This window comes from Rutidosis leptorrhynchoides, chromosome 8 (assembly GCF_046630445.1).
Source record: "Rutidosis leptorrhynchoides isolate AG116_Rl617_1_P2 chromosome 8, CSIRO_AGI_Rlap_v1, whole genome shotgun sequence".
NCBI lineage: Eukaryota > Viridiplantae > Streptophyta > Magnoliopsida > Asterales > Asteraceae > Rutidosis > Rutidosis leptorrhynchoides.
Window position 1 is genome coordinate 343,500,079 of NC_092340.1, and position 10,007 is coordinate 343,510,085.

Here is a 10,007-nt window from a genome sequence, read left to right on the forward strand (position 1 = left end):
TAGAGATAAAAATCATTCATATGGTGAACACCTGGTAACCGACATTAACAAAATGCATATATAAGAATATCCCCATCATTCCAGGACACCCTTCGGATATGATATAAATTTCGAAGTACTAAAGCATCCGGTACTTTGGATGGGGCTTGTTGGGCCCGATATATCTATCTTTAGGATTCGCGTCAATTAGGGTGTCTGTTCCCTAATTCTTAGATTACCAGACTTAATAAAAAGGGGCATATTCGATTTCGATAATTCAACCATAGAATGTAGTTTCACGTACTTGTGTCTATTTTGTAAATCATTTATAAAACCTGCATGTATTCTCATCCCAAAAATATTAGATTTTAAAAGTGGGACTATAACTCACTTTCACAGATTTTTACTTCGTCGGGAAGTAAGACTTGGCCACTGGTTGATTCACGAACCTATAACAATATATACATATATATCAAAGTATGTTTAAAATATATTTACAACACTTTTAATATATTTTGATGTTTTAAGTTTATTAAGTCAGCTGTCCTCGTTAGTAACCTACAACTAGTTGTCCACAGTTAGATGTACAGAAATAAATCGATAAATATTATCTTGAATCAATCCACGACCCAGTGTATACGTATCTCAGTATTGATCACAACTCAAACTATATATATATTTTGGAATCAACCTCAACCCTGTATAGCTAACTCCAACATTCACATATAGAGTGTCTATGGTTGTTCCGAAATATATATAGATGTGTCGACATGATAGGTCGAAACATTGTATACGTGTCTATGGTATCTCAAGATTACATAATATACAATACAAGTTGATTAAGTTATGGTTGGAATAGATTTGTTACCAATTTTCACGTAGCTAAAATGAGAAAAATTATCCAATCTTGTTTTACCCATAACTTCTTCATTTTAAATCCGTTTTGAGTGAATCAAATTGCTATGGTTTCATATTGAACTCTATTTTATGAATCTAAACAGAAAAAGTATAGGTTTATAGTCGGAAAAATAAGTTACAAGTCGTTTTTGTAAAGGTAGTCATTTCAGTCGAAAGAACGACGTCTAGATGACCATTTTAGAAAACATACTTCCACTTTGAGTTTAACCATAATTTTTGGATATAGTTTCATGTTCATAATAAAAATCATTTTCTCAGAATAACAACTTTTAAATCAAAGTTTATCATAGTTTTTAATTAACTAACCCAAAACAGCCCGCGGTGTTACTACGACGGCGTAAATCCGGTTTTACGGTGTTTTTCGTGTTTTCAGGTTTTAAATCATTAAGTTAGCATATCATATAGATATAGAACATGTGTTTAGTTGATTTTAAAAGTCAAGTTAGACGGATTAACTTTTGTTTGCGAACAAGTTTAGAATTAACTAAACTATGTTCTAGTGATTACAAGTTTAAACCTTCGAATAAGATAGCTTTATATGTATGAATCGAATGATGTTATGAACATCATTACTACCTTAAGTTCCTTGGATGAACCTACTGGAAAATAGAAAAATGGATCTAGCTTCAATGGATCCTTGGATGGCTCAAAGTTCTTGAAGCAAAATCATGACACGAAAACAAGTTCAAGTAAGATCATCACTTGAAATAAGATTGTTATAGTTATAGAAATTGACCCAAAGTTTGAATATGATTATTACCTTGTATTAGAATGATAACCTCCTGTAAGAAACAAAGATTTCTTGAGGTTGGATGATCACCTTACAAGATTGGAAGTGAGCTAGCAAACTTGAAAGTATTCTTGATTTTATGAAACTAGAACTTTTGGAATTTATGAAGAACACTTAGAACTTGAAGATAGAACTTGAGAGAGATCAATTAGATGAATAAAATTGAAGAATGAAAGTGTTTGTAGGTGTTTTTGGTCGTTGGTGTATGGATTAGATATAAAGGATATGTAATTTTGTTTTCATGTAAATAAGTCATGAATGATTACTCATATTTATGTAATTTTATGAGATATTTCATGCTAGTTGCCAAATGATGGTTCCCACGTGTGTTAGGTGACTCACATGGGCTGCTAAGAGCTGATCATTGGAGTGTATATACCAATAGTACATACATCTAAAAGCTGTGTATTGTACGAGTACGAATACGGGTGCATACGAGTAGAATTGTTGATGAAACTGAACGAGGATGTAATTGTAAGCATTTTTGTTAAGTAGAAGTATTTTGATAAGTGTCTTGAAGTCTTTCAAAAGTGTATGAATACATATTAAAACACTACATGTATATACATTTTAACTGAGTCGTTAAGTCATCGTTAGTCGTTACATGTAAATGTTGTTTTGAAACCTTTAGGTTAACGATCTTGTTAAATGTTGTTAACCCAATGTTTATAATATCAAAAGAGATTTTAAATTATTATATTATCATGATATTATGATGTACGAATATCTCTTAATATGATATATATACATTAAATGTCGTTACAACGATAATCGTTACATATATGTTTCGTTTCAAAATCATTAAGTTAGTAGTCTTGTTTTTACATATGTAGTTCATTGTTAATATACTTAATGATATGTTTACATATCATAATATCATGTTAACTATATATATAACCATATATATGTCATCATATAGTTTTTACAAGTTTTAACGTTCGTGAATCACCGGTCAACTTGGGTGGTCAATTGTCTATATGAAACCTATTTCAATTAATCAAGTCTTAACAAGTTTGATTACTTAACATGTTGGAAACATTTAATCATGTAAATATCAATCTCAATTAATATATATAAACATGGAAAAGTTCGGGTCACTACAGTACCTACCCGTTAAATAAATTTCGTCCCGAAATTTTAAGCTGTTGAAGGTGTTGACGAATCTTCTGGAAATAGATGCGGGTATTTCTTCTTCATCTGATCTTCACGCTCCCAGGTGAACTCGGGTCCTCTACAAGCATTCCATCGAACCTTAACAATTGGTATCTTGTTTTGCTTAAGTCTTTTAACCTCACGATCCATTATTTCGACGGGTTCTTCGATGAATTGAAGTTTTTCGTTGATTTGGATTTCATCTAACGGAATAGTGAGATCTTCTTTAGCAAAACATTTCTTCAAATTCGAGACGTGGAAAGTGTTATGTACAGCCGCGAGTTGTTGAGGTAACTCAAGTCGGTAAGCTACTGGTCCGACACGATCAATAATCTTGAATGGTCCAATATACCTTGGATTTAATTTCCCTCGTTTACCAAATCGAACAACGCCTTTCCAAGGTGAAACTTTAAGCATGACCATCTCTCCAATTTCAAATTCTATATCTTTTCTTTTAATGTCAGCGTAGCTCTTTTGTCGACTTTGGGCGGTTTTCAACCGTTGTTGAATTTGGATGATCTTCTCGGTAGTTTCTTGTATAATCTCCGGACCCGTAATCTGTCTATCCCCCACTTCACTCCAATAAATCGGAGACCTGCACTTTCTACCATAAAATGCTTCAAACGGCGCCATCTCAATGCTTGAATGGTAGCTGTTGTTGTAGGAAAATTCTGCTAACGGTAGATGTCGATCCCAACTGTTTCCGAAATCAATAACACATGCTCGTAGCATGTCTTCAAGCGTTTGTATCGTCCTTTCGCTCTGCCCATCAGTTTGTGGATGATAGGCAGTACTCATGTCTAGACGAGTTCCTAATGCTTGTTGTAATGTCTGACAGAATCTTGAAATAAATCTGCCATCCCTATCAGAGATAATAGAGATTGGTATTCCATGTCTGGAGATGACTTCCTTCAAATACAGTCGTGCTAACTTCTCCATCTTGTCATCTTCTCTTATTGGCAAGAAGTGTGCTGATTTGGTGAGACGATCAACTATTACCCAAATAGTATCAAAACCACTTGCAGTCCTTGGCAATTTAGTGATGAAATCCATGGTAATGTTTTCCCATTTCCATTCCGGGATTTCAGGTTGTTGAAGTAGACCTGATGGTTTCTGATGCTCAGCTTTAACCTTAGAACACGTCAAACATTCTCCTACGTATTTAGCAACATCGGCTTTCATACCCGGCCACCAAAAATGTTTCTTGAGATCCTTGTACATCTTCCCCGTTCCAGGATGTATTGAGTATCTGGTTTTATTAGCTTCTCTAAGTACCATTTCTCTCATATCTCCAAATTTTGGTACCCAAATCCTTTCAGCCCTATACCGGGTTCCGTCTTCCCGAATATTAAGATGCTTCTCCGATCCTTTGGGTATTTCATCCTTTAAATTTCCCTCTTTTAAAACTCCTTGTTGCGCCTCCTTTATTTGAGTAGTAAGGTTATTATGAATCATTATATTCATAGATTTTACTCGAATGGGTTCTCTGTCCTTCCTGCTCAAGGCATCGGCTACCACATTTGCCTTCCCCGGGTGGTAACGAATCTCAAAGTCGTAATCATTCAATAATTCAATCCACCTACGCTGCCTCATATTCAGTTGTTTCTGATTAAATATGTGTTGAAGACTTTTGTGGTCGGTATATATAATACTTTTGACCCCATATAAGTAGTGCCTCCAAGTCTTTAATGCAAAAACAACCGCGCCTAATTCCAAATCATGCGTCGTATAATTTTGTTCGTGAATCTTCAATTGTCTAGACGCATAAGCAATCACCTTCATTCGTTGCATTAATACACAACCGAGACCTTGCTTTGATGTGTCACAATAAATCACAATATCATCATTCCCTTCAGGCAATGACAATATAGGTGCCGTAGTTAGCTTTTTCTTCAATAACTGAAACGCTTTCTCTTGTTCATCAATCCATTCAAATTTCTTCCCTTTATGCGTTAATGCAGTCAAGGGTTTTGCTATTCTGGAAAAGTCTTGGATGAACCTTCTGTAGTAACCAGCTAGTCCTAAAAACTGGCGTATGTGTTTCGGAGTTTTCGGGGTTTCCCACTTTTCAACAGTTTCTATCTTTGCCGGATCCACCTTAATACTTTCTTTGTTCACTATGTGACCGAGGAATTGAACTTCTTCCAACCAAAATGCACACTTTGAAAACTTAGCGTACAATTCTTCCTTCCTCAATACTTCTAACACCTTTCTCAAATGTTCATCGTGTTCTTAGTCATTCTTTGAGTAAATAAGTATGTCATCAATGAAAACAATGACAAACTTGTCAAGGTATGGTCCACACACTCGGTTCATAAGGTCCATGAACACAGCTGGTGCATTAGTTAAACCAAACGGCATGACCATAAACTCATAATGACCGTAACGTGTTCTGAAAGCAGTCTTTGGAATATCATCTTCTTTCACCCGCATTTGATGATACCCGAAATGTAAGTCAATCTTTGAATAAACAGACGAGCCTTGTAGTTGATCAAATAAGTCGTCGATTCTCGGTAGTGGGTAGCGGTTCTTGATGGTAAGTTTGTTCAACTCTCGGTAGTCGATACACAACCTGAATGTACCATCTTTCTTCTTGACAAACAAAACAGGAACTCCCCACGGTGATGTGCTTGGTCGAATGAAACCACGCTCTAAAAGTTCTTGTAATTGGCTTTGCAGTTCTTTCATCTCGCTGGGTGCGAGTCGGTAAGGAGCACGAGCTATTGGTGCAGCTCCTGGTACAAGATCTATTTGAAATTCAACGGATCGATGTGGGGGTAATCCCGGTAATTCTTTCGGAAATACATCGGGAAATTCTTTTGCAATGGGAACATCATTGATGCTCTTTTCTTCAGTTTGTACTTTCTCGACGTGTGCTAGAACAGCATAGCAACCTTTTCTTATTAGTTTTTGTGCCTTCAAATTACTAATAAGATGTAGCTTCGTGTTGCCCTTTTCTCCGTACACCATTAAGGGTTTTCCTTTTTCTCGTATAATGCGAATTGCATTTTTGTAACAAACGATCTCTGCTTTCACTTCTTTCAACCAGTCCATACCGATTATCACATCAAAACTCCCTAACTCTACTGGTATCAAATCAATCTTAAATGTTTCGCTAACCAGTTTAATTTCTCGATTCCGACATATATTATCTGCTGAAATTAATTTACCATTTGCTAATTCGAGTAAAAATTTACTATCCAAAGGCGTCAATGGACAACTTAATTTAGCACAAAAATCTCTACTCATATAGCTTCTATCCGCACCCGAATCAAATAAAACGTAAGCAGATTTATTGTCAATAAGAAACGTACCCGTAACAAGCTCCGGGTCTTCCTGTGCCTCTGCCGCATTAATATTGAAAACTCTTCCGCGGCCTTGTCCATTCGTGTTCTCCTGGTTCGGGCAATTTCTAATGATGTGGCCCGGTTTTCCACATTTATAACAAACTACATTGGCATAACTTGCTCCGACACTACTTGCTCCGCCATTACTCGTTTCGACACCATTTGTTCCTTTCGTTCTATTAACCCCTGGTCCGTAGACTTCACACTTCGCCGCGCTATGACCATTTCTTTTACACTTGTTGCAAAATTTGGTGCAGAACCCCGAGTGATACTTTTCACACCTTTGGCATAGCTGCTTCTGATTGTTGTTGTTGTTGTTGCGGTTATTATTGTTGTTGGGATGATTGTTGTAGTTGCTGCTGTTGTTGTTGTTGTTGTTGCTGTTGTTGTTGTTGTTGTTGTTGTTGGGCCGTTTGTTGTAGTTGCGATTGATGTTGCGATTGTTGGGATAATTGTTGCGATTATTGTTGTAATTGCTGTTGTTGTTGTATTGGTGATTCTTATCACCATTTTCCTCCCACTTTCTTTTGACTTGCTTCACATTGGCCTCTTCAGCAGTCTGTTCTTTAATTCTTTCTTCAATCTGGTTCACTAGTTTGTGAGCCATTCTACATGCCTGTTGTATGGAGGTGGGCTAGTGTGAACTTATATCTTCTTGGATTCTTTCCGGTAATCCTTTCACAAACGCGTCGATCTTCTCTTCCTCATCTTCGAATGCTCCCGGACACAATAGGCACAATTCTGTGAATCGTCTTTCGTACGTGGTAATATCAAATCCTTGGGTTCGTAACCCTCTAAGTTCTGTCTTGAGCTTATTGACCTCGGTTCTGGGACGGTACTTCTCGTTCATCAAGTGCTTGAATGCTGACCACGGTAGTGCGTAAGCATCATCTTGTCCCACTTGCTCTAGATAGGTATTCCACCATGTTAACGCAGAACCTGTGAAGGTATGCGTAGCGTACTTTACTTTGTCCTCTTCAGTACACTTACTTATGGCAAACACCGATTCGACCTTCTCGGTCCACCGTTTCAATCCGATCGGTCCTTCGGTTCCATCAAATTCCAAAGGTTTGTAGGCAGTGAATTCTTTGTAGGTGCATCCTACACGATTTCCTGTACTGCTAGATCCAAGGTTATTGTTGGTATGTAGCGCAGCCTGTACTGCGGCTATGTTTGAAGCTAGAAAAGTACGGAATTCCTCTTCATTCATATTCACGGTGTGTCGAGTAGTCGGTGCCATTTCCTTCAAAATATTCAAATGGAACAAGTTAATCATACAGAATATTAAGAGTAGTTAATAGTATTTCGTAGCATAATATGAACTCATTTATAAAAGCTTTTTCTTCATATTAGCGTTTTATAAGTTTAAATTCGGGTAGTACCTACCCGTTAAGTTCATACTTAGTAGCTTATATACAATTCAACTACTACAATTCTATATGAAAAACTGATTATAATAATATTTCGCGTTCAAACTTTTACACAATATTTTACAAACTTACAATACCGCTTATTTTACATATAGCATGAAATATAGCACGCAATAACTTTGATACAAGATAGTTGTGAAGATAATTCTAGCTAGTACACAAGTCGTTCAGCAAAGGCAATAAAGACACGTAATTCATACGTCCAGAAACAAGTCATGCATTCTGGTTTTACTAGGATTACTTCCCATCCTTGGTCTTGTGGAACATAACCGTTATGGCCGTTGATAAGACAGCGTGTTGTAACGTCGTCAAAAGGACGAGGGTTATGTAATGTCCAACAGTCCCGTAACAATCTAAAAACCTCATTTCTTACCCCAATTACCGACTCCGTCACTTGTGGAAATGTTTTGTTTAATAGTTGTAGCCCGATGTTCTTGTTCTCACTTTGGTGAGAAGCGAACATTACTAATCCGTAAGCATAACATGCTTCTTTATGTTGCATGTTAGCCGCTTTTTCAAAATCACGAAGTCCAATATTCGGATATATTGAGTCAAAATAATTTCTTAACCCGTTGAGTAAAATAGCATTTGGGTTCCCCGCAATATATGCGTCAAAGTAAACACATCGTAACTTATGGGTTTCCCAATGTGATATCCCCCATCTTTCAAACGAAAGTCTCTTATAAACCAAGACATTCTTGGAACGTTCTTCGAATGTCTTACAAATAGATCTCGCCTTAAATAGTTGTGCCGAGGAATTCTGACCGACTCTAGACAAGATTTCATCAATCATGTCTCCGGGTAGGTCTCTTAAAATATTGGGTTGTCTATCCATTTTGTGTTTTTAAACTGTAAAATAGACAAGAGTTAGATTCATAAAAAAATACTTATTAATACAAGCAATTTTTACATATATCATAAAGCATAAGCACACTATATTACATATATTACACCACACGAATACAACTATCTTATTCCGACTTGCTCGTTTCTTCTTCTTCGGTTTTGGTTCGTGTTGCCAAGTTTCTAGGGATATATGATGTTCCCCTAATACTAACTGTCGTTGTCCACATTGGTTTAGAAAAACCTGGTGGTTTAGAGGTTCCCGGGTCATTGTTACAACTTAAGGACTTCGGGGGTTGACGATACATATAAAGTTCATCGGGGTTGGAATTAGATTTCTCTATTTTTATGCCCTTTCCCTTATTATTTTCTTTTGCCTTTTTAAATTCAGTTGGGGTAATTTCCATAACATCATCGGAATTCTCGTCGGAATCCGATTCATCGGAGAATTGGTAATCCTCCCAATATTTTGCTTCCTTGGCGGAAACACCATTGACCATAATTAACCTTGGTCGGTTGGTTGAGGATTTTCTTTTACTTAACCGTTTTATTATTTCCCCCACCGGTTCTATTTCTTCATCCGGTTCCGATTCTTCTTCCGGTTCCGATTCTTCTTCCGGTTCCGACTCTTCTTCCGGTTCCTCTTCGGGAACTTGTGAATCAGTCCACGAATCATTCCAATTTACATTTGACTCTTCATTATTATTAGGTGAGTCAATGGGACTTGTTCTAGAGGTAGACATCTATCACATAATGTCAAACACGTTAAGAGATTAATATATCACATAATATTCATATGTTAAAAATATATAGTTTCCAACAAAAATGTTAAGCAATCATTTTTAAAGAAAACACGGTCGAAGTCCAGACTCACTAATGCATCCTAACAAACTCGATAAGACACACTAATGCAAATTTTATGGTTCTCTAAGACCAACGCTCGGATACCAACTGAAATGTCCCGTTCTTATTGATTAAAAACGTTCCATATTAATTGATTTCGTTGCGAGGTTTTGACCTCTATATGAGACGTGTTTCAAAGACTGCATTCATTTTAAAACAAACCATAACCTTTATTTCATCAATAAAGGTTTAAAAAGCTTTACGTAGATTATCAAATAATGATAATCTAAAATATCCTGTTTACACACGACCATTACATAATGGTTTACAATACAAATATGTTACAACAAAATAAGTTTATTGAATGCAGTTTTTACACAATATCATACAAGCATGGACTCCAAATCTCGTCCTTATTTAAGTATGCGACAGCGGAAGCTCTTAATAATCACCTGAGAATAAACATGCTTAAAACGTCAACAAAAATGTTGGTGAGTTATAGGTTTAACCTATATATATATATCAAATCATAATAATAGACCACAAGATTTCATATTTCAATACACATCCCATACATAGAGATAAAAATCATTCATATGGTGAACACCTGGTAACCGACATTAACAAAATGCATATATAAGAATATCCCCATCATTCCGGGACACCCTTCGGATATGATATAAATTTCGAAGTACTAAAGCATCC